The sequence below is a fragment of the Mauremys mutica genome, chromosome 18 (genome assembly GCF_020497125.1).
Source record: "Mauremys mutica isolate MM-2020 ecotype Southern chromosome 18, ASM2049712v1, whole genome shotgun sequence".
Classification (NCBI taxonomy): domain Eukaryota; kingdom Metazoa; phylum Chordata; order Testudines; family Geoemydidae; genus Mauremys; species Mauremys mutica.
In genome coordinates this window covers 28,772,429-28,798,340 of record NC_059089.1, presented here as the reverse complement: position 1 = coordinate 28,798,340, position 25,912 = coordinate 28,772,429, and the positions used below count along the sequence as shown (strand labels likewise).

Here is a 25,912-nt window from a genome sequence, read left to right as displayed (position 1 = left end):
ATATATTTAAATTACATAAGAATAGATCTTCCCAAAGCAAATGTAGAACCCCAATTTCTCTGACATGTATATTTCATGACAGCCCACACGGTGAAAGATTTTACTAGAAAAAGAAAAATCAGAGGTACAATTTAATATGCTTTATGGCTGTCGAGCAATTAAAAAAATTAATCACAATTAATCGCACTTTTAAACAATAGAATGTTTTCCACATTTTCAAATATATTGATTTCAATTACAACACAGAATGCAAAGTGTACAGTGCTCACTTTATATTAATATTATAAATATTTGCACTGTAAAAATAAAATAAATTGTATTTTTCAATTCACTTAATACAAGTCCTGTAGTGCAATCTCTATCATGAAAGTTTAACTTACAAACGTAGAATTATGTACAAAAAATCATTGCATTCAAAAATAAAACAATGTAAAACTTTACAGCCTAAGTGTCCACTCAGTCCTACTTCTTGTTCAGCCAATTGCTCAAACAAGTTTGTTTACATTTGCAGGAGATAATGCTGCCCATGTCTTGTTTACAATGTAACCTGAAAGTGAGAACAGGCGTTCGCATGGCACTGTTATAGCTGGCATTGCAAAATATTTACAAGCCAGATGCGCTAAAGATTCATATGTCCCTTCATGCTTCAACCCCATTCCAGACGACATGCATCCATAAATAAACTTGTTTTTCTTAGTGATTGGGTGAACAAGAAATAGGACTGAGTGGACTTGTAAGGTCTGAAGTTTTATGTTGGTTTGTTTTTGAGTGCAGTTATGTAACAACAAAAAAATCTACATTTGTATGTTGCGCTTTCACGATAAAGAGATTGCACTTGTATGAGGTGAATTGAATAATACTCTTGTTTATAACTTTTACAGTGTCAATATTTGTAATAAAATAATGTAAAGTGAGCACTGTACACTTTGTATTCTGTGTTCTAACTAAAATCAGTATTTAAAAAATCATATAATCATAGACTTTAAGGTCAGAAGGGACCATTATGATTGTCTAGTCTGACTTCCTGCACAACGCAGGCCACAGAATCTCATGCACCCACTCCTGCATCAAACCCGTAACCTATGTCTGAGTTACTGAAGTCCTCAAATCATGGTTTAAAGACTTCAAGGTTCAGAGAATCCTCCAGCAAGTGACCCATGCCCCACGCTGCAGAGGAAGGCGAAATCTCCACAGGGCCTCTGCCGATCTGCCCTGGAGGAAAATTCCTTCCTGACTCCATATATGGTGATCAGCTAAACCCTGAGCATCTGGGCAAGACTCACCAGCCAGACACCCAGGAAAGAATTCTCTGTAGCAACTCAGATCCCACCCCATCTAACATCCCATCACAGGCCATTGGGCATATTTACTGCTAATAGCCAAAGATCAGTTAATTGCCAAAATTAGGCTATCCCATCATACCATCCCCTCCATAAACTTATCAAGCTTAGTCTTGAAGCCATATATGTCTTTTGCCCCCACTGCTCCTCTTGGAAGGCTGTTCCAGAACTTCACTCCTCTGATAGTTAGAAACCTTCATCTAATTTCAAGTCTAAATTTCCTGATGGCCAGTTTATATCCATTTGTTCTTGTGTCCACATTGGTACCGAGCTTAAATAATTCCTCTCCCTCCCTGGTATTTATCCTTCTGATATATTTATGGATAGCAATCATATCTCCCCTCAGCCTTCTTTTGGTTAGGCTAAACAAGCCAAGCTCTTTGAGTCTCCTTTCATAAGAAAGGTTTTCCATTCCTCGGATCATCCTAGTAGCCCTTCTCTGTACCTGTTCCAGTTTGAATTCATCCTTCTTAAATATAGGAGACGAAAACTGCACACAATATTCCAGATGAGGCCTCACCAGTGCCTTGTATAACGGTATTAACACCTCCTTATCTCTAATGGAAATACCTCGCCTGATGCATCCCAAGACCGCATTAGTTTTTTTCATGGCCATATCACATTGGCGGCTCATCGTCATCCCGTGATCAACCAATACTCCGAGGTCCTTCTCCTCCTCTGTTACTTCCAACTGATGCGTCCCTACCTTATAACAAAAATTCTTGTTATTAATCCCTAAATGCATGACCTTGCACTTTTCATTATTAAATTTCATCCTATTACTATTACTCCAGTTTACAAGGTCATCCAGATCTTCCTGTATGATATCCTAGTCCTTCTCTGTATTGGCAATACCTCCCAGCTTTGTGTCATCCGCAAACTTTATTAGCACATTCCCACTTTTTGTGCCAAGGTCAGTAATAAAAAGATTAAATAAGACTGGTCCCAAAACCGATCCCTGAGGAACTCCACTAGTAACCTCCCTCCAGCCTGACAGTTCACCTTTCAGTATGACCCGTTGTAGTCTCCCTTTTAACCAGTTCCTTATCCATCTTTCAATTTTCATATTGGTCCCCATCTTTTCCAATTTAACTAATAAATCCCCATGTAGAACCGTATCAAATGCCTTACTGAAATCAAGGTAAATTAGATCCACTGCATTTCCTTTGTCTAAAAAAATCTGTTACCTTCTCAAAGGAGATCAGGTTGGTTTGGCATGATCTACCTTTTGTAAAGCCATGTTATATTTTGTCCCAATTAACATTGACCTCGATGTCCTTAACTACTTTCTCCTTCAAAATTTTTTCCAAGACCTTCCATACTACAGATGTCAAACCAACAGGCCTGTAGATACCTGGATCACCTTTTTTTCCTCTCTTAAAAACAGGAACTATGTTAGCAATTCTCCAGTCATACAACACCTGAGTTTACAGATTCATTACAAATTCTTGCTAATGGGCTTGCAATTTCATGTGCCAGTTCCTTAAATATTCTTGGATGAAGATTATCTGGGCCCTCCAATTTAGTCCCATTAAGCTGTTCAAGTTTGGCTTCTACCTCGGATGTGGTAACATCTAACTCCATATTCTTATTCCCATCTGTCATCCTACCATTATCCCTAAGCTCCTCATTAGCCTCATTAAAGACTGAGGCAAAGTATTTGTTTAGATATTGGGCCATGCCTAGATTATCCTTAGCCTCCACTCCATCCTCAGTGTTTAGCGGTCCCACTTCTTTCTTTGTTTTCTTCCTATTTATATGGCTACAGAACCTTTTACTATTGGTTTTAATTCCCTTTGCAAGGTCCAACTCTACATGGCTTTTGGCCTTTCTCACTTTATCCCTACATGTTCTGACCTCAATAAGGTAACTTTCCTTGCTGGCCACTCCCATCTTCCACTCCTTGTAGGCTTTCTGCTTTTTCTTAATCAACTCTTTGAGATGCTTGCTCATCCAGGTTGGTCTACAATTCCTATGAATTTTTTCCCCTTTCTTGGGATGCAGGCTTCTGATAGTTTCTGCAACTTTGACTTGAAGTAATTCCAAGCCTCCTCCACCTTTAGATCCACAAGTTCTTCAGTCCAATCCACTTCCCTAATTTCCTTAATTTTTTAAAGTTAGCCCTTGACCCTAGTCACAGCTCTATTTTTTGTTTATTCTTCCATTTAGTTTGAACTGTATTAGCTCATGATCACTCGAACCAAGGTTGTCTCCTACAACCATTTCTTCTAAGAGGTCCTCACTACTCACCAAAACCAAATCTAAAATGGCATTCCCTCTTGCTGGTTCAGCAACTACTCGGTAGAAAAACATCCAAAATATTTAATAAATTTCAATTTGGTATTCTATTGTGTAACAGTGCAATTAAAACTGATTAATTTTTTATTGCAATTAATATTGTGAGTTAATTGCATAAGTTAACTATGATTAATCAACAGCCCTAATATGATTTATGGCTTTTCTGTAACAAAGTACAACTACTGTACCAGTTCCTTTATATCTCCCTGTATTCTAATTTATAAGCAGTAAGACTTATACAGAATATTGTTTACATGCTTGTTACTACTAAATAATTCATATAATCATAACAATGCATATCCAAAAGAAGAGTTCAACACTATGAATTATTAACCTAGCTCTGGTTATCACATTGGTAGTTTGATTGTTGGAGGCTGATAATTTTATTAATTTTGTTTGTTCAAAGGGGCAAAAAAAACCAAGTATCCATTAAAATATAAAAAAAAGATGTATTGGTCCACAGTTGGATTTTAAAAGTTTTATATAAGAGGAAAAAATTTTGTATACACAAGGATTTAAAATATCTCTTGGAATCTGTGTAGAGTTATTTTACTTACTGTATATCAAACTAAGCCCTGGTTTACACTACGAGTTTTGGTCAAATTTAGCAGCATTAGATCGATTTAACACTGCACCCGTCCACAAGACAAAGCCATTTTTGTTGATTTAAAAGGCTCTTAAAATCGATTTCTGTACTCCTCCCCGACAAGGGGATTAGCACTGAAATCGACCCTGCTGGGTCGAATTTGGGGTTGTGTGGACACAATTTGACGGTATTGGCCTCCGGGAGCTATCCCAGAGTGCTCCACTGTGACCGCTTTGGACAGGGCTCTCAACTCAGATGCACTGGCCAGGTAGACAGGAAAAGCCCCGCAAACTTTTGAATTTCATTTCCTGGTTGGCCAGCATAGTGAGCTGATCAGCACAGATGACCATGCAGAGCTCATCAGCACAGGTGACCATGGAGTCCCAGAATCGCAAAAGAACTCCAGCATGGACTGAAGGGGAGGTACTGCATCTGATCGCTGTATGGGGAGTCGAATCTGTGCTATCCGAACTCCGTTCCAAAAGACGAAATGCCAGAATATTTGAAAAAAATCTCCAAGAGCATGAAGGACAGGGGTTATAACAAGGACCCGCAGCAGTGCCGCATGAAACTTAAGGAGCTCAGGCAAGCCTACCAAAGAACCAGAGAGGCAAACGGACATTCTGGGTCAGAGCCCCAGACATGCCGCTTCTATGATGAGCTGCATGCCATTCTAGGGGGTGCTCCTACAACTACCCCACCCCGGTACTTTCCTCCTCCCCCACCCTGCCCGGGTTACCTTGGCAGTTATCCCCCCATTTGTGTGACGAATTAATAAAGAATTCATGAATTTGAAACAATGACTTTATTGCCTCTGCAAGCAGAGATCAAAGGGGGGATGGGAGGGTGGCTGGCTTATAGGGAAGTAGAGTGAACCAAGGGGGCGGGTTTTCATCAAGGAGAAACAAACAGAATTTTCACACCGTAGCCTGGCCAGTCATGAAACTCAAGTATCAGAGGGGTAGCCGTGTTAGTCTGGATCTGTAAAAGCAGCAAAGAGTCTTGTGGCACCTTATAGACTAACAGACGTTTTGGAGCATGAGCTTTCGTGGGTGAATCCATGCATCCGACGAAGTGGGTATTCACCCACGAAAGCTCATGCTCCAAAACGTCTGTTAGTCTATAAGGTGCCACAAGACTCTTTGCTGCTAGTCATGAAACTGGTTTTCAAAGCTTCTCTGATGCACAGCATGCCCTGTTGTGTTCTTCTAACTGCCCTGGTATCTGGCTGTGTGTAATCAGCAGCCAGGCAAATTGCCTCAACCTCCCACCCTGTCATAAATGTCTCCCCCTTACTCTCACAGATATTGTGGAGCACACAGCAAGCAGTAACAACGATGGGAATATTGGTTTCGCTGAGGTCTAACCGAGTCAGTAAACTGCACCAGCGAGCTTTTAAACGTCCAAAGGCACATTCTACCACCATTATGCACTTGCTCAGCCTATAGTTGAACTGGTCCCTACTACTGTCCAGGCTTCATGAGCCATGAGAGCAAGGGGTAGGCTGGGGCATGTGAGACCGCACAGTGCTGCCGACTCGGAGAGCAGCCTGAGGCAGAAGCCTCCAGCTGGCATGATATTCCAGATAGAACTGAATCTCCATTAGACGAAACTTAAAGAAGAGATATGTGTCAGAGCGGTAGCCGTGTTAGTCTGGATCTGTAGAAGCAGCAAAGAGTCCTGTGGCACCTTACAGACTAACAGACGTATTGGAGCATGAGCTTCCGTGGGATGCATGTAGTGGGCAATACCCACTTCGTTGGATGCATGTAGTGGAAATTTCCAGGGGCAGGTATAAATATGCAAGCAAGAATCAGGCTAGAGATAACGAGGTTAGTTCAATCAGGGACCAAGAGGCCCTCTTCTAGCAGAGGAGGTGTGAACACCAAGGGAGGAGAAACTGCTTTTGTAGTTGGCTAGCCATTCACAGTCTTTGTTTAATCCTGAGCTGATGGTGTCAAATTTGCAGATGAACTGAAGCTTAGCAGTTTCTCTTTGAAGTCTGGTCCTGAAGTTTTTTTTGCTGCAGGATGGCTACCTTTAAATCTGCTATTGTGTGTCCAGGGAGATTGAAGTGTTCTCCTACAGGTTTTTGTATATTGCCATTCCTAATATCTGATTTGTGTCCATTTATCCTTTTCCGTAGGGACTGTCCAGTTTGGCCGATGTACATAGCAGAGGGGCATTGCTAGCATATGTTGGCGTATATTACATTGGTGGACGTGCAGGTGAATGAGCCAGTGATGGTGTGGCTGATCTGGTTAGGTCCTGTGATGGTGTCGCTGGTGTAGGTATGTGGGCAGAGTTGGCATCAAGGTTTGTTGCATGGATTGGTTCCTGAGTTAGAGTTACTATGGTGCGGTGTGTAGTTACTGGTGAGAATATGCTTCAGGTTGGCGGGTTGTCTGTGGGCGATGACTGGCCTGCCACGCAAGGCCTGTGAAAGTGAGGGATCATTGTCCAGGATGGGTTGTAGATCCCTAATGATGCATTGGAGAGGTTTTAGCTGGGGACTGTATGTGATGGCCGGTGGAGTTCTGTTGGTTTCTGGAGTCGTTCCCATTTTTGTCCAAGCGCCTCCGACCGACCTCACTGAGGCCAGCCAGGAGCAACCATGGGATGATGACGATGGCTAGCAGTCATATTGCACTGTCTGCCATCCGCAAGGCAAGGCAAGGGGGTGCTGCTGTGTGGCACTGCAGTGCTACATCTGCCAGCAGCACCCAGGAGACATATGGTGACAGTGAGCTGAGCGGGCTCCATGCTTGCCGTGGTACGTTGTCTGCACGGGTAACCCAGGAAAAAAGGCGAGAAACAATTTTTTGCCATTGCTTTCACGGAGGGAGGGAGGGAGAGAGGGGAGCCTGATGACATGTACCCAGAACCACCTGCGACAATGTTTTTGCCCCATCAGGCATTGGGAGCTCAACCCAGAATTCCAATGGGCAGTGGAGACTGCGGGAACTGTGGGATAGCTACCCACAGTGCAACGCTCCAGAAGTCTATGCTAGCCTTAGTACTATGGACACACCGCTTAGTGGGGACACACAATCAACTGTATCAAACTGATTTCTAAAATATCAACTTCTAGTAAATCAACCTAATTTCCTAGTTAACCTAACCCTAAGAATCCAACCATATTATTGTAATGTGCTGCATAGATAAAACAATCTATCTGATGGACATTTTCTGGAGAACGATGCCACTAGATTCTTTCTAGAATTTCAGATATTTGGCTCCTATGGTGTAGGGGCCCTGAACACATGCACCTGCCATGTGAATTAGTAATCATTTGTATTATAGTAGCACCTAGAGGTCCAAAACCAGATAGGGTCCACTGTGGTTAACCACTGTGTAAATGCTTTTAACAATTTCAGTACAAAGAACAACACTTAAAAAATGTCAACTGTGAGCAGGAACTTTCCCTAGAGACTGGATAGGCGCATTCAGGGAAGGAACAGAGACTTATCAGTTTTAGCAAAATTTAAGCTTTCATTTTATAAAAAACAAAACTTGAAATGTAAGTACGTGGGCCTTCTGGCTGAGAAAACGTCCCAAAGGTGGAGTATAACCAACACAGTGTCATCTTTTTGAGTCTGCAGACAGACCCTCTACAACAGAGGCAGGCAAACCACAGCCCGCAGGCCACATCCGGCCCACGGGACCCTCCTGCCTGGCCCCAGAGTTCCTGGCCCAGGAGGCTAGCCCCCAGCCCCTCCCCTGCTGTTCCCCCTCCCCCGCAGCCTCAGCTTGCTCCGCTGTCGGCACAATGCTCTGGGCAGCGAGCTCCTGGGGCAGCGCAGCTGCAGAGCCCGGCCTGACCTGGTGTTCTGTGCTGCACGGTAGTGACGGCGTAGCTGGCTACAGCTGGACAGCGTGGCTGTAGCACCACCAACCACCAGTGCTCCAGGCAGCATGGGGGTTGGATAGAGGCCAGAGGAGCTTGGGGGGGGTGGTCAGGGAGTGAGGGTATGCATGTGGATAAGGGTCGGGGCGGTCAGAGGGCGGGGAACAGGGGGGTTGAATGGGGGCAGGGGTCCTGAGGGGGCAGTCAGGAATGAGAGGAGGGGTTGGATGGGGTAGCGGGGGGCAGTCAGGGACAGGGGTTCCAGAGGCAGTCTGGGGACAGGGAGAAGGGGGTGGTTGGATGGGGTAGGGGTCCCCGGGGGCAGTCAGGAATGGGGGGGGGTTTGGATGGGCTGGTGGGGGGCAGGCGTTCCTGGGGCAGTCAGAGGACAGGGAGCGGGGGGATGGATGGGGTAGAAGTCCCCAGGGCGGGTGGATTGGGGGGGCGGGCCATGACCCCCTCCCCTAAACCAGCCCTCCATACAATTTCCGAAACCCAATGAGGCCCTCAGGCCAAAACGTTTGCCCACCCCTGTTCTACAACATAGGAATGAGATGCTTAAAGCCCTAACTATAGCCCCAGCACACAATGCAAGTAAGCAGAAGCTATACAGCAGTAAACTCCCCTGAAGCAGGGAGAGAAATGAAAAGAAGAGCAGTAATGCAAGCCCGAGTCTGCCAACCCAGGCTCAGAGGCTTGCAGCCAGGAGCTGCTACTGGTTCTGTAGACGTACTCTTAGGCCTGAGCTACAGAGGCACCTTTTGAGGTTTGCAAAACATAGGCCCCCCAGACTGAGAAACCTAGAAATGTAAATGAGAATTGAAGATTTTTGTAATAAACGCATCTAGCTCTTTGTCTTGCAAAGAATTTTGAAAAAGTAGGTTTAAAAGGAACAGGCAGATAAACTTCAGTTAAGTTTGAGTTGTTTCCCAAACAATAAACTCAGTGATACTCCCCAAAATACTTAGGCCAGTCCTGTGTGTACTGCTGTGATCATGGCAGATAGATATCTTTTATGTATGGGAAGGGGGAGCAGAAATTGCTTTGCGGGCCTACCCAAAAATGCTAAGGTTGGCGCTGGTAGGCCGTTCCTTTTCATTTCAGGGGAGTATTGACTGAAGACTGTCTTTGCTTTATCTCTGAAAATGGCTATTTGTCTCAAACTTTGGGAGGTTTCAACCATTTCCCACTTGTCTTCACCTCTCTCCCAAATCTTTCACAAAATTTCATGCACCAGCCTCCATTTCTTTGATTTCTTCCATTGAAGACTATCCGTTTTTTTTACAAGCATTAATAAATCAAGCTTCACCTCTCCCAATGTACAGATGGGAGTGGATGCCAAGGCAGACAAAGGTTAAATTACTTGCCCAAGGCCACGTAGCATATTGGCAACAGAGCCAGGAACAAATTCTGAACCCTACAGTTTAGCCAGGAGACAAGACTTCCTTGTTTGCACTATTAAAAAAACAAAACAAAAACAACTACTATAGACAGACGCTGTATTATGGTGGCTGTGCTGGGCTGGCCTGCCTGCATAGTAATATACACAGTATATATATCCACGAACATTCTGCCAAAGTTTAATCACAGTTTGTGTCTAAGTTCCCTCTAAGCTGCGTGGCAGCACAGCAGGTCATCAAGGGCCGCAGCCAGGCAGGGAGAGGCGCCTCTCCCCACATAGCCGCGGCCCTGGCCCCCGAGCTGCCTACAGCCAGGCGGGGAGAGTCGCCTCTCCCCTGGCCCCGGGCTTCTGTGGCAAGAGAGGGCTGGGGGGAGTCCTCTCTCCCTGCCACCGCCCTGGGGCAGGCTGAACCTCAATCTTCTGCCCCAGCCCTGAGCCCCCTCCCAACCCCCAAACCCCTCGGTACCACCCCCACCACACATCACCTCCATATTGGTGCACATAACAAAATTCATTCCGCATACGGAAGTAAAAAATTAGAGGGAACATTGGTACTTGCCCTCCAGCATCATTTGTGAAGAAGAGGCCACATGTTATAGGCATACAGCCATAAAGAACATAGACCACTTGGCTTTCCATTTACATTTGGCTTAAGTACAATTCCAAAAGGAAAGCAAAAAAACAACACTGATGCTAGTTAAATGTTTGCATACATAGAAAAAAAGAAAAACACCTTTACTGCAAACACAGATAACTTCAGAACAAGCACTTTAACAAGACATTATAGTGCAGATCATAAGTTATGACAGCAGAAAGCATGCAGACACATTTATAACAGGCCTGGAGAAAGGCTGTTTCTGAAAAATAAATGTAATTAAATGCAGCAATGAAAAAAATCTACCGAATGGATGGCAAAAGAAAAAGTTTGCCAGTACTCAAATACTAGTCTAAAGAAAAAAATTTGCCACTTAATAGTCTTTACAGTGATGAAGGGCAGTACATTAGAACAAATGTACCGGTAATACAGTAGTATGCCACAACATTTTGTGTTGAGCCCATTTTACTGTTGTATAAATAAAGTAAATTGTGAGACTGGCAAGACTTCAGAGATATTGCAGAAGTAGTGGAATAATTACTCAGTAACCAATGGACATTGACAAAGTCAATATTGCTAAAAATATTAAACAGTCCTCCAAAATGAGCCAAGATATGAGCAGGATGGCTGCTTACAAAATCCTGGACCCAGTACAGAAGAACTTATTGTACATGTATGTGAGGAAGAAGAAAAGGAAAAGCCTATGATTTGATTAGTGTACCTCCAGAAAATCTCCCCATATACAGCTCTACCCTGAGTGGAGTGCAGGACCTGGTCCAAGAGGTAACAACAACAGGACCGCTTGGAAATAGTGACCATAATATAACAACATTTAACATCCCTGTGGTGGGAAGAACATCTCAACAGCCCAACACTGTGGCTAATTTCAAAAAGGGGAACTATGCAAAAATGAGGGGGTTAGTTAAACATAGTTCATTTGTGACACATTTTATTTAGTAAGACTTTTCAAAAAGTGTAGCTTACTACATCTCCTTGCTTTTATTTTACTTTCTTTCCTTTCCTGGCTTCATTCCACTTGTTCCTTCTTTGCTATAATAGCTTGTGGTGGATCTCTTCCTAAATTTTTTCCAGGACGTTTTTCTCTTTTCCTCCTTATAGGATCATAACTGGAAGGGACCTCGAGAAGTCATCTAGTCCAGACGCCTGCACTCATGGCAGGACTAAGTATTATCTAAACCATCTCTGCCAGGTATTTGTCTAACCTGCTCTTAAAAATCTTCAATGATGGAGATTCCATAACCTCCCTAGGCAATTTATTCCAGTGCTTAACCACCCTGACAGGAAGTTTTTCCTAATGTCCAAGCTAAACCACCCTTGCTAAAATTTAAGCCCACTCTTCTTGTCCTAACCTCAGAGGTTAAGGAGAACCATTTTTCTTCCTCCTACTTGTAACAACCTTTTATGTACTTGAAAACTGTTATGTCCCCTATCAGTCTTCTCTTCTCCAGATTCAACAAACTCAATTTTTTCAATATTCCCTATTAGGTCATGTTTTCTAGACTTTTAATCATTTTTGTTGCTCTTCTCTGGACTTTCTCCAGTTTGTCCATATCTTTCCTGAAATGCGATGCCCAGAACTGGACACAATACTCCTGTTAAGACCTAATCAGCACGGAGTAGAGAGAAAGAATAACTTCTCACGTCTTGCTTACAATACTCCTGCTAATACATCCCAAAACGATATTTGCTTTTTTTTGCAATAGTGTTACACTGTTCACTCATATTTAGCTTATGATCCACTATAATCCCCAGACCCTCTATATCTTTGCACTTTTATATCTTTGTCTACACATTGAGTCCTCTACCTTCTCACCAGTATTTTCTCTTTCCTTCTCACATTTCCCTTCCAAAATGTCACAGTATCATTCTTTTTACTAATTTATCCTATCAATTTCTCCTGCACATTCACTCAACCACCCTCTCATACATACACTCTAGAAATTTTGCCAGACAATAGCCAGAGAACTAAAACTACTAACCAAAGGCCGATACAAAATAATTTATTAAATAAAAAGGTCACTGAAAATTGCCACAACTGACTAGAGTGCATAACTGATTGTCATGGAGTGCGGGGGAGTCAGGGCCCTGCACCCCCGGGCTCCCTGCGATTCACCAGGACTCTCAGCCAGCCAGTAAAGCAGAAGGTTTATTTAGACGACAGGAACACAGTTCAACACAGGTCTTGCAGGCACAGATAACAGGATCCCCCCTGTTAGGTCCATCTTGGGGCCCCAGGAGCCCCACAGCCCCCATTGGGGATCAGAGCCCTGTCTCTGTTTCCCTTCTTTCCCCAGCCAGCTCCCTCCGGCCCCTCCTCTCTGCTCAGCTTCTTTCCCGGGCCAGAAGGTCACCTGACCCCTTTGTCTCCAACACCTCCTCCTGGCACCTTTGCAGAGGAGGGGCCCGAGCCATCAGTTGCTAGGAGACAGAGGGTCAGGCATTCGGTTGCGCTGGCCTTTTGCTTTGCTAGATACTTAAGAACTGCACACAGCATTCACAGACCCCAGTAAGACCAGTCCCACTTCGTCACACTGATGGAGCCCTTTAAGTTACAAAATGGCAATAATTTGGACCCTCACTAATAGGCTTAATTTTTGGCTACTAGATATTGGGCAGGTTTTTCAAGACATGAGTATAATATTATCCTGAATGTTAACACAAGTGTGAAAGACCACAATGATAAAATAACAAAATAAAATATTCAATGCAACACTCAACATTAATGAAATTTCACAAGTTTTAGAGTATGTTAATACTTTTTTTTTTTAAATGGAAACTATAACAGTCACTGCCTTAAGCCCTGATCCTGCAAACTTTGACACACATGCTTAACTTTGATACTCTGACTAACCCCACTGAAACAGGGGACTTCTCACAGTATTAGAGTTGTGCATGTGCATAAGTGTTTGGAAGATCAGGGCCTACATGAAAAGCAGCTTGAAAAGCTATAAAGTCAAACTGTGCTTACTGACTACAGCACCACCACCACTAGTAAAAAATTTTAGTGGCCAAGTTTTGTTCTCATGATTGCATGCTTTTTTTATAGTTAAATAATTGTTCAACATATCACATATTTGAGGCTCAAAATGTTTTGTTTAAAAAAGTTTTATTAAACCCCTCATTAAAATTAATGTTTTCATATTTCTTTCCTATTTTCAATTAAAAATAGATTTAAACATTTTCTGCACTGTTTGCAAAACAAATATTATAAAACTGTGCTAGCAGAAGAGAACCAGAAAATGAAAAAACAACTTTCATCTTTAGCTAGTGGCCAAACTGAGTTGAGATACAAAAAACCAACAGCACAAAAAATAAATTCTTATTACTCCTGGGGGAATTCTGGGCTACTGCATGTGCACATGATTAATGAGCTGTGCATATTTTTAAATTTTTGCACAGAAAAGATCTTTTGCCAAAATGTTGCTGCAGTTTCACTTTTTTCCCCACCAAAAGGGTGCTGTGGTGATAGAACACATCAGCAGCTCCCAGCCAGCTAGGGAAGAGAAAGAGCCTACCTTCCTCGCAGCACCTATCAGGACAGGGCAGGAGATAGGGGCTGTGGGGAGACAGACGGCATAGGGTGCTGCGGGCAGGGGGTCAGGCAGGGGCTCATACAGGCTAGTGGGGGGAGTATAGATTGGGGCAGAGGCTGAATGGGAGTGGAGGCACAGTACTGCACGGTGATGGGGTGAGTAAGTCAGTGGGGGTGGAGGGACCCATGTGGACAGGGGGTGCAAGGACACATGTGGCTTCAGGAATACATGAGGACAGGGCAGTTGTGCCTGACTGAATGGGAGAGGCTAGGGGTCAGCCAGGGTCTGCATGGGGGAAGCTCCCTAACAATTCCTCCCCTCCCCCAAAAAAACCTGTTCCATACTTCTCCCACCCACACTCAACAACCCTCCAAGTTCACCCCAGCGCACCAAAGCCACAGTACTTGCCTAGTAGTACCCATGGGGTAGTGCTCACACTCTGTGGCCATTAGCCCTTCACCTAACTATTTAAGAGTAGCACCACCACAACTCCCCTCAGTTCCTTTGCACCGAATGTCAAAAGCAGAGACTCTAAGGCAGAGGGGATGGAGAGTGGATTGTGGAATACGCATCTGCACCTTTATCTTGAAGAGCAACTGTTACAGAACAGGTAAGTAACCATTTTTTCTTCTTCGAGTGGTTGCAGACATAAATTCCACTAACGTAACACATGCAGTACTTGTAGGAGGTAGGGCTTGGACTCTATTTAAACAATGACTGCAGGACTGCCTTCCCAAAGTTTGGATCTGACTGAGATGCCACTGTAACAGCATATTTGGTAAAAGCATGCATGGAAGAACAAGTAGCAGCCCTGAAAACGTCCAATAATGAAACATCTCTGTGTCATCAATACTGGACTCAATGGGCATCCCATGGATGGTACCACAGTCTACTGTACAGTGATGAACTGATGCTGCCTCAGTACTGAAAGTACTTCTCACGTTCCTGAAGTATCACAATGTTGGTGTGCACTCCTCCTGGAAGAAAAGAATAACTGTCCCCAAGTTCTGGAATGGTGGTGGTCAGTGTTCCCTCTAATTCTTCCCACCCATGTGCAGAATGAATTTTGTTATGTGCACCAATACAGAGGCGATGTGTGACACATGACCTTCATATTGGTGCACATAACAAAATTAATGTGGTGGGGTGGGGCTGAGAGGTTCAGGGTGTGGGAGGGGGCTCAGGGCTGGAGCAGAGGGTTGGGGTGCCAGGGGTATGAGGGCTCCGGCTGGGGGTGTGGGCTCTGGGGGGATGAGGGGCTCAGGGCTGCAGCCTGCCGGAAATCCCAGCCAGAGCCCTCACACCCCTGCATCTCAACCCTCCTCCCCAGCCCTGGGGGGGAGGGATAGCTCAGTGGTTTGAGCACTGGCCTGCTAAACCCAGGGTTGTGAGTTCAATCCTTGAGGGGGCCACTTAGGGATCTGGGGCAAAAACTGGTCCTGCTAGTGAAGGCAGGGGGCTGGACTTGATGACCTTTCAAGGTCCCTTCCAGTTCTAGGAGATTGGTATATCTCCAATTATTATTACCTAGCCCCAAGAATCATACAAAAAGTGAAAACGAGCTCAAGTTACAAATAATGAATACTAAAAACCAAACAGAAAAACCCACAAAAAACCAAACACGTATGGACAAAATTAGAAATCACAAGGAACAAAATGAGATTAAATCAGCTAGGGACAAGGGTAAGAAGAAAACATTTTACAGTTACATTAGAAGCCAGAGGAAGACCAAGGACAGTGTAGGCCATTACACAATGAGGAGGGAAGGACAACAGAAAACACAGCATTGGCCACAGTATTAAATGCCTTTTTTTGTTTCAATTTTCACCAAAAAGATTAGCAGTGATTGGATGACTAACACAGTGAACATCAGTATTATATGGGATAGGATCTGAGGCTAAATTAGGGAAAGAACAAGTAAAGAATTACTTAGGGTATGTCTATACTGCAATTAAAAACCTGTGGCTGGCCTGTGACAGCTGAGTTGGGTTCATGGGGCTTGAGCTAAGGGGCAGTTTAACTGTGGAGTAGACATTTGGGCTCAGGCTGAAGCTGGGCTCTACGATCCTATGAGGTGGGAGGGTCCCAGAACTCAGGCTGCAGCTAAATGCCTACACAGCAATTAAACAGCTCCGCAGCCTAAGCCTGAGTCAGCTGGGACGAGCTAGCCATGGGTGCCTAATTGCAGCGTAGACATACCCTTACACAAGTTAGATATCTTCAAGTCAGCAGGGCCTGATGTAATACATCCTAGAATATCTAAGGAAACACCTGAGGAGATCTGAGCTATTAGCAATTATCTCTGAAAACCCGTGAAGGATGGGAGAGATCCCGGAGGACTGGAAAACAGCAAATACAGTACCTATTTATAAAAAGGGGTAATAAGGGCAAGCCAGGAAATTATAGAACAGTCATCTTAACTTCAGTACCCAGAAAGATAATTCAATCAATCAATTAGTAAGAACCTAGAAAATAATAAGGTGATAAGTAACATTCAACATGAATTTGTCAAGAACAAATCATTTCAAACTAACCCAATATCCTTCTTTGACACGGTAATGAGTCTTTAGATGGGAGAAAGCAGTAGATGTGATATATCTTGACTTTAGTAAGGCTTTTGATACTGTCTCACATGACCTTATAAGCAAACTAGGAAAATATAGCCTAGGTGAACCTATTATAAGGTGGGTGAACAACCAGTCGGGAAACCATATTCAGGGAATAGTTATCACTGGTTCACAGTCAAGCTGGAAGGGTATGTCAAGTGGGGTCTGGCAGGGATCTGTCCTTGGTCCAATTTTATTCAATATCTTCATAAATTATTTGGATAATAGCATAGAGAGTACAAATATAAAGTTTAAACATGATGCCAAGCTGGTCAGGTTGTAAGCGCTTTTGACTACAAGATTAGAATTCAAAATGATCTTGACAAACTGGAGAAATGGCCTAAATTAAATACGATGAAATTCAATCAGAACAAATGCAAAGTACTCCACTTAGGAAGGAATAAGCAATTGCACAAATAGGCAAAATGGGAAATGACTGCCAAGAAGGAGTACTGCAGAAAAGGATCTGGGGCTTATAGCAGATCACAAACTAAATATGAGTCAACAATGTAATATTGCTGGGGGGAAAAAAACGAACATCATTCTGGGATGTACTAGCAGGAATGTTGCAAGCAAGACACAAGAAGTAATTCTTCCAATCTACTCAGCATTGATAAAGCCACAACTAGAGTACTACTTGTGGCACCTTAGAGACTAACAAATTTATTTGAGCAAAAGCTTCGGTGGATTTATGCTCAAATTAATTTGTTAGTCTCTATGGTGCCACAAGTACTTCTCGTTCTTTTTGCTGATACAGACTAACACAGCTACCACTCTGAAACTAGAGTACTGTGTCCAGTTCGGGCATCACATTTCAGGAAAGATGTGGACAAACTGGAAAAAATCCAGAAGAGAGTAACAAAAATGAGTAAAGAGCTAGGAAACATGACCTAAAAGAAAAGATGGAAAAAATTGGATTTGTTTAATCTGGAAAAGAGAAGACTCAGGGTGGTCATTATAACAATCTTCAAATATGTAAAAAGTTGTTATAAAGAAAATGATAAATTGTTATCCTTATCCATTGAGGACATGACAAGAAGTAATGGGCTTAAATTGCAGCAAAGGAGATTTAGGTTAGACATAAGGAAAACTTTTCTAACTGTAACGGTATTAAGCCCTGGAACAAATTACCTAGGGAGGCTGTGAAATATCCAACGTTGGGGGGTTTTAAGAATAGATTAGACAAACACCTGTCAGGGATGGTCTACATCAGACTCAATCCTGCCTCAGCCCATGGGGCTGGACGAGATGACCTAAGAAGGTCCCTTCCAGTTCTACATTGCTATGATTCTAAAAGGATAGCAAAGTACTGGAATAGGTTACCAAGGGAGGTTATGGAATCCCCATTACTGGAGGGGATTTTAAGAACAGGTTAGACATATACCTGTCAGGGATGGTCTAGGTATACTTGATCCTGATTTAGCATGAAGGAATGGAGTAGATGACCCTGAGGTCCCTTTCAGCCCTACATTTTAGCCATTCCAGCTATGATTCTGTAATTACCACTTCCATCAGGTTCAGCTAAATCCTGAACATCACCTGAAATGTGAAGCTGAGGTCCCTACTACTAGCCCTGTGCTACTATGTCATTTTTCATTCCCTATCTTATTTCTCCTATTTCCTATCTTCCTTTTTTTGCCTTCTGTCAAATAAGAGTCTGGCTTAGCCAGCTAAAACAACTCTACTTCTTGCAACATTGCCATGAGCCTGTGACTGGAAAGGCAGGTAAAAGTAATGCCTGAAACAGCCTGGCACTGGTAAAAGTTTGCAAGGTCTCATTGTGGCTGATAAGATCATATGCTGTGCCTTCTGATTTCCCAGCAACTACACCTCTACCCCGATATAACGCTGTCCTCAGAAGCCAAAAAAATCTTACCGCGTTATAGGTGAAACCGTGTTATATCAAACTTTCTTTGAGCCGCCAGAGCACGCAGCCGCGCCCCCCGGAGCGCTGCTTTACTGTGTTATATCCGAATTTGTGTTATATCGGGGTAGAGGTGTAGTCTGAAATTGAGAGAGACAAAGAGAAAGAAACAACATTTTCTGTCTTTGCTATTTTTTTCCTTTCCCACTTTTTTTCTTTAAGACAAAACACGACAAACGCACACAAGTATCACACCTCAATCACAACATTAGCAACAAAAGCCACTATCTAAAGGCTTTCAAACAGGGAATTTTCCCCCTATGAAAGGATTACACAACTAAAGAAAAAGGGAATACGGGGAAATTGTTGAAGTTGTTTTATGGTGTTTATTTCAATGGGAATCATCAGCGATAACACAAAAACTTGGACAACATTTCACTGTTTAATATTAATGTTCACAAAACCAAGGTTTTTATTAACACTTTACGCCTTGTTGGGCCACAGGCTCACCACCTCTACAGAACAAATCCTCACAAAATCTTGCTCTTCCCTGAAAAATATGTCAACCTGGCCAAAGAGAATGCTAGACTAAAATAAAACACTTCATTCTGTTCAATTACACTAATATTAATTGGGGAAAATGCTGGAGAACTCAGAAAAATATAATACACATTACATTCAAGTGGTAAGGTTTAAGAATTTGGTGGAATTGTTTTAGTACTGAAGAATTGTATGTATGAACTGGACTGTGATTAATTTGATTTAAAGCAACTTAAATTTGGTAAATATAAGACCAATAACAATGTTTCCACTTCTTAAAAAAAAAAATTCAATAAGTGTTTTAAGCAAATCAACATTTCCCCATACAGAGTTTGAAGTCAAACATTTTAGCACTAAGAACTTGAAAGTGAAACTGACTATAAACAAAAGTGAAACTAAATTAAATCGATTTATATTATTCAAGGTAGGGAAATACAAGTAAACTAAAAACATAAAATAGTGACAAGTAAACTGGATCTTTAGAATTCTTCACTGTTCATAATCTACAGCAAATAAATTTATCACAGATAAACAAAATGTGTTTGTGTACAAAATATAATTCAGGTGACAGTATCCTATTAAATTGTTCTTCAAACTGATACCATCATGAGAGGCACAAACCTTGGAAACAAAGAAAACACTGTATACAGATCATTCCTTCTCTCATATTTTTGTTACCCCTTTTCCACACACCAAAAATAACTGCCAGTCCCAGAATCAATATTCAGTATGAAAACAAGCCTAGTTTTGATTAATAGGCATCTGCTAGACAAGATACAAATAAACAGTGTTATCTTCAATTGTAATCTCTTTGGGGCATGGAATAGGTTTTTCTATAAGTTAGTAAACAGCTGCATTAATAAAAATAATTTTAATAAGGCAACAGTCTGCATTTGTTCCATTTCATTGGTTTCAGTTCTATCTATGACAACAACTGCATGCAAAACACATGTTTAGGTTCTTCAATTACATAATTCAACTGTAATCCTTTTCATTATATGCCAAAACATTAGTCATTCATATTCTCTGAAGCCAAAAAAAGACACACATTTATAAAATGCATTCAGAATAGATGTCAAACAATGTCCTAAACTGTATTTGTAGAGTGTCATCCCTAACAATGTGTGATTAGTTTCCCAAATTATCTCACAAAGCATCCTCTGTTACAGCTGTCTGTGCCTTCCACCTACCCTTGTCATGTCCTGCTCAGCAAGGATGCAGTTTACAAAGGTAGCCCTCATTGTATGTGTCTTCCTGAAAAAGCACAACATCCTTTGAATCCTACAACACAAAGAGCACCTCCACTTCCAAGACTTCATCACACCCTTCTCCTGAAATTATCAAAATGCTGGGAATTCCATCCCTAGTTTCTGAAACAGCAGTGCAGAGAATGAACAGTACTAGTTAATTGTCCATATCTCGCAGGCATTTATCACTGCATTATACAGAAGCTAACTATCAATATTGCCAATCTCTCTGTCCAAAACAAAACAAATTTTAATGCATACACTATCTACCTTTCTTACTAACATATAGAAGAGGCAATGAAATGTAAAGGCTTCTTTTCTATTTAGCCAAAACCTTAAAATACTACAAGGCTCTTCACAGACTTCGTAAAGGGGAGGAAAAATGGACAGATTTTGAGATTTATATTACAACCACAGAAAATCAAACTACTGTAAAGGCTTTTGATCTCTCACCCTATGAAGGGCCTTCTCACTGAATGAGCTGGTTAATGCCTCTTAGACTGGGCACCAAACCTAGAGTAGGAGACATCAATACTATAGATTGTTCACATTATTGCTGCATACAGGGTGCTTGAGGTGATGATGGGAGGGTGCATGAATCCTATAAACAAAGAAAGTGTGATAATATGAATACCACACGCTTGCACTGTAACAAATGGGAACAAAAATTACCTGATGGAAAGAGAAATATATACACCTTGGACAAGCTTTCATCTCTCTATTTTGCACAAAATGCTGAAGTATTTGCAAAGGAGGAAAGTGTCAATATTAGCAACAGTCCCCCTTCACACACACACACACACACACTCACAAGGATATAGTGATGATGAGCAAATTGATTTACCCTAGTCATGCTCTAGGGCAGGGGTTCTCAACCTTTTTCTTTCTGAGGCCCCTCCAACATGCTATAAGAACTCCATAACCTCCCTGTGCTACAATAACTGGTTTTCTGCATATAAAAGCCAGGACCAGCATTAAGGGGTAGCAAGCAGTGCAACTGCCTGGGGCCTCATGCGGGGGGGGGGGTTGTTCCTCCGGGGGTGGGGTGGGCGGGGTCGGGGTGGGTCTCAGGGAGTGGGGGAGGCAGGGTCGGGGTGCAGGGGGGGTCTCAGGGGGTGGGGGAGGCGGGGTCGGGGTGCGGGGGGGTCTCAGGGGGTGGGGGAGGCGGGATCGGGGTGCAGGGGGGGTCTCAGGGGGTGGGGGAGGCGGGGTCGGGGTGCGGGGGGGTCTCCGGGGGTGGGGGAGGCGGGGTCGGGGTGCGGGGGGGGTCTCCGGGGGTGGGGCGGGCGGGGTCGGGGTGCGGGGGGGTCTCCGGGGGTGGGGGAGGCGGGGTCGGGGTGGGTCTCCGGGGGTGGGGCAGGCGGGGTCGGGGTGCGGGGGGGTCTCCGGGGGTGGGGGAGGCGGGGTCGGGGTGGGTCTCCGGGGGTGGGGCAGGCGGGGTCGGGGGGGGTCTCCGGGGGTGCGGCGGGCGGCGCTCGAGGTTCCACTGTCGCTGTTCGGGTTTGCCCGGCCCGCGAGCGGCGCCAGGCGGTGCCTGAGGTGAGGGAGGTCCCGGGGAAGGGGCGCTCGAAGGCCTCACCTGGCCGGGGGAGGCGGGAGCGGCGAAGTCTCAGGGATGGGGGCGGTTCTGGGTCTCACCTGCCGCGGCGGGCGGGTCTCCCGCGGGCCGGGGCCGGGGCCGGCCGGCCGCTGCTGTCCCCCCAGCAGGAGCAGGAGGAGGGGCGGGGTCCGCGCGCCCCAAACCCCCAGCCCGCCGCCGTCGCCGCGCGCCCCAAACCCCCCGCCCACTGCTGCAGCCGCGCGGGTGAGGACGAGGCCGACCCCGAGCGCGAGGACTAGGGCTCACCACAGTGACAGGTAGTTCAGCCAATCCTCACCCCCGCCACCACAGCGCACCAATCAGCGCTGCGTAGAGGCGGGAACATTCAAATAAGAGCTCAGTGCGCAGGAGCTGCAGCACCTCCTCCGCTCAGCTGGACGGGGAGAGGGGGGCGCGAGGCAGCGCGGGGTAACTGTCTGTGGGGGACCCGGGGAATGGTTGTAAAAGGGCCCGGGACGAAGCCCAGTGGAGCAGGAGCTAGGGAGGGGCCGGGAGTAAACTGCTAGCGCCGCAGGGCGGGGGAGGGGGACCCTACCTGCTCCCTGGTTCTAGCCCATTAGCTGCCCCTCCGCCAGTGTAGGCTGACTGTTCTCCCTGCCTACTGGGTGGGTGCCTCAGTTCCCCCTAGGCATTTCTTACGTAGCGAGGTGGTGGGATCAGGGGGTGTGATTGTTGCAGAGCCCTAGAGAGCAGGGGTGATGCTGTCTGCACAGAGAATGGCCGATACCCTGTCTCCTGACAACTGATGGCCTGGGCCCCTTCCCTGCAAGGTGCCAACTGAAGGTGTTGGCGAACAAAGAGATCAGGAGGCCTCCTGGCCTCGGGAAAGAGACAGAGGAGGGGCTGGAGGGGAAATGGAAGGAGGCCTAGCACTGGCATCTGGGCTCCCTCGCCCAGAAGACAGACCTGACTGAGGGGATCCTGTTTTCCATACCTACAAGCTCTGCTTAGACTGTGTTCCTGTCATCTAATAAACCTTCTGTTTTACTGGCTGGCTGAGAGTCAGGGTGAATCACAGGAAGTGGGGGGGTGCAGGACCCTGACTCCCCCACACTCCACAACATCCAGCAGCAGCAGAACAGGTTCTCGTCCAGCCCTCTGGGGTGGGTGTTGGGAGTGGGAGGAGCAGAGGGTAATGTGGTTACTCCTATAACCAGACTTTTAGTTTCCAGTCAGCACTGCTAACCAGACACCCAGGTCCCATTTTCTACTGGAGTTTCCAGTCTAAAACTGGATATCTGGCAACAGGGCTGCTAGAAAAGCCTGAGGGGGAGGGGGGCAGAAGAGGGGCAAGCAATAATTTTTAAAAGTGAGAGGGCTAAGCCTTAAGCTGTGGGAAGCAAGGGGGGGTGGGCTGGGGAGTGGAGAGGAGCTAATGGGCAGGGCCATGTCTGCTGTATTGCCCAGGTAGGTTGGAGACTGTGGGGATCAGCTGACACAGTATCCCCAGCCCAGGGCTGGGTGCGTGGGGGGGGGTGTGCAGGAGTCAGGGCAGGGGGCTGGGGAGGTGTGAGGGGATGCAGGGGGTATGTGAGGGCGGTGCAGGAGTCAGGGCAGGGTGTGAGAAAGGGGGGTCAGGGTGGGCTGTGAGTGTGGGCTGGGGTCGTGGGGGTGCTCACAGCAGGGGGCTGGAGAGGGTATGCCCCGATTCCAGCCCCTTCCTCAAGGCCCTGCCCCTGCCTCTTCTCCTCCCCCAAGCCCTGAGCCTGTTGAGGCTCCACTCCTCCTCCACCTCCCCCCTCCTGCCAGCAAGCAGCTGATTGGCAGGAGGGAACATAGCAAGCTGGGGAAAGAGGCAGGGGAGGAGCTTGGCTGCCAGCAGAACCTGCCCTGCTGCAGCAGGAGCTGGCAGCACTAAGCTTCTGCCCCCCGGGGGGGGCACGGAGAAGAGCGGGCTGGGCCGGAGCCCCTTTGGACCATGGGCCTGGCCCCATGGTAAATCCGGTAGTGGTCCGAGGGCTTCTCTACACAACAGCAATCGGTGTGGAAGTGCCTGGGGGCCATTAGCAACAGTGCCATGTGCATGTGGCAGCAGCTGGAGAAAGTATTTGCTCTGGCAGGTGGTGGAGGTGGCAGCAGTTGGGCACAGTATTGACTGTGGCAGAGGTTTGACCCAGTTTTCCAGTTCCTACATTTGATTAATTTGATTACAGGAGGCAGAAATGTAGCATACTTGTTTAATCTTTGGTAGGTCCTCTGGTTCCTTTTAGAGGTGACATACACTCAACATGCAGTATTACCAATATATTCAAACCACCTAAAACCAGATATGGCAGGTGAACAGCTTGGCTTAACAGTGAAATCTTCGGTGAGCTTAAACTCAAAAAGGAAGCTTACAAGAAGTGGAAATTTGGACAGATGACTAGGGAGGAGTATAAAAATATTGCTAGAGCATGCAGGGGTGTAATCAGGAAGACCATGGCACAATTGGAGTTGCAGCTAGCAAGGGATGTGGAGGGTAACAAAAAGGGTTTCTACAGGTAAGTTAGCAACAAGAAGGTCAGAGAAAGTGTGGGACTCTTACTAAATGGGGGAGGTAACAGTGACAGATGATGTGGAAAAAGTTGAAGTACTCAGTACTTTTTTTGCCGTGGTCTTCATGGACAAACTCAGCTCCCAGACTGCTGCACTTGGCAACACAGTATGGGGAGGAGGTGCGCAGCCCTCAGTGATGAAAGAACAGGTTAAGGACTAGTTAGAAAAGCTGGACATGCACAAGTCCATGGGTCCAGATCTCATGCATCCGAGGGTGCTGAGGGAGTTGGCTGATGTGATTGCAGAGCCATTGGCCATTATCTTTGAAAACTTGTGGCAATCAGGGGAAGTCCCAGACAATTGGAAAAAAGCAAATATAGTACCCATATTTTTAAAAAAGGAAGAAAGAGAACCCGGGGAACTACAGACCAGTCAGCCTCACTTCAGTCCCCAGCAAAATCATGGAGCAAGTACTCAAGGAATCCATTTTTAAGCACTTGAAGGAGAGGAAGGTGATCGGGAACAGTCAACATGGATTCACCAAGGGCAAGTCATACCTGACCAACCTGATTGCCTTCTGTGATTAGATAACTGGCTCTGTGGATATGGGGAAGAGGTGGATGTCATATCTTGATTTTAGCAAAGCTTTTGATACGGTCTCCCACAGTATTCTTGCCAGCAAGTTAAAAAAGTATGGATTGGATGAATGGACTATAAGGTAGATAGAAATCTGGCTAGGTTGTCAGGCTCAACAGGTAGTGATCAACGGCTCAATGTCTAGTTGGCAGCCGGTATCAAGTAGAATGCCGCAGGTCTGTCCAGGGGCTGGTTTTGTTCAACATCTTTATTAATGATCTGGATGATGGGATGGATTGCACTCTCAGCAAGTTCGCAGATGACACTATATTGGGGGAGGGGGAGAAGTAGATACGCTGGAGGGTAGGGATAGAGTCCAGAGTGGGCCAAAAGAAATCTGATGAAGTTCAACAAGGACAAGTGCAGAGTCCTACATGTAGGAAGGAAGAATCCCATGCACCACTACAGGCTGGGGACCAACTAACTAAACAGAAGTTCTGCAGAAAAGGACCTGGGGATTACAGTGGACGAGAAGCTGGATACGAGTCAGCAGTGTGCCCTTGTTGCCAAGAAGGCCAACGGAATATTGGGCTATATTAGTAGGAGCACTGCCAGCAGATCGAGGGAAGTGATTATTCCCCTCTGTTTGGCACTGGTGAGGCCACACCTGGAGTATTGTGTCCAGTTTTGGTCTCCCCCACAACACAAGAAGGGATGTGGACAAATTGGAGAGAGAGCCCAGTGGAGGGCAACGAAAATGACTAGGGGGCTTGGGCACATGACTTACGAGGCGGCTGAGGGAGCTGGGGTTATTTAGTCTGCAGAAGAGAAGAGTGAGGGGAGATTTGATAGCAGCCTTCAACTACCTGATGGGGGGTTCCAAAGAGGATGGATCTAGACTGTTCTCAGTGGTGGCAGATGACAGAACAAGAAGCAATGGTGTCAAGTTGCAGTGGAGGAGGTCTAAGTTGGATATTAGGAAACACTTTCACTAGGAGAGTGGTGAAGCACTGGAATGGGTTACCTAAGGAGGTGGTGGAATCTCCATCCTTAGAGTTTTTTAAGGCCCTGCTTGACAAATCCCTGGCTGGGATGATTTAGTTGGTGCTGGTCCTGCTCTGAGCAGGGGATTAGACTAGATGACCTCCTGAGGTCCCTTCCAACCCTAATATTCTATGAAGAATGTCAAAAATAAACTCTCAGATACTCATTAAGGAAGCATCTGGACAAGGTTGCCAACAGAGATTATCTGGGCCCTGAGGATGTTTGTGACCCTTCAGGCCCCTCTATGACCGTGACAGTTTATCCATTCGAATGTGTATATATTAGGGCTGTCCATTAATCGCAATTAACTCACGTACTGTAGTGCAGTCTCTTTATTG

General features: G+C 45.3%; 1 protein-coding gene across 6 annotated transcripts in view; it reads right to left on the bottom strand.

Moving 5' to 3' along the window:
* Positions 1-21,568, bottom strand: part of RALGPS1 (Ral GEF with PH domain and SH3 binding motif 1) — a 394,703-nt gene extending 373,135 nt beyond the window's left edge. For 2 of the 6 annotated variants that reach the window (XM_044992949.1, XM_044992950.1), the window contains exon 1: positions 21,459-21,568. The gene's annotated coding sequence lies outside the window, so the exon portion shown is untranslated. Of the gene's footprint in view, positions 1-1,910; positions 1,954-18,104; positions 18,233-21,458 lie in introns of those variants that run through there. The other 4 variants (XM_044992947.1, XM_044992948.1, XM_044992945.1 and 1 more) reach the window with 4 other exon arrangements.
* Between the last annotated feature and the right edge of the window lie 4,344 nt (positions 21,569-25,912).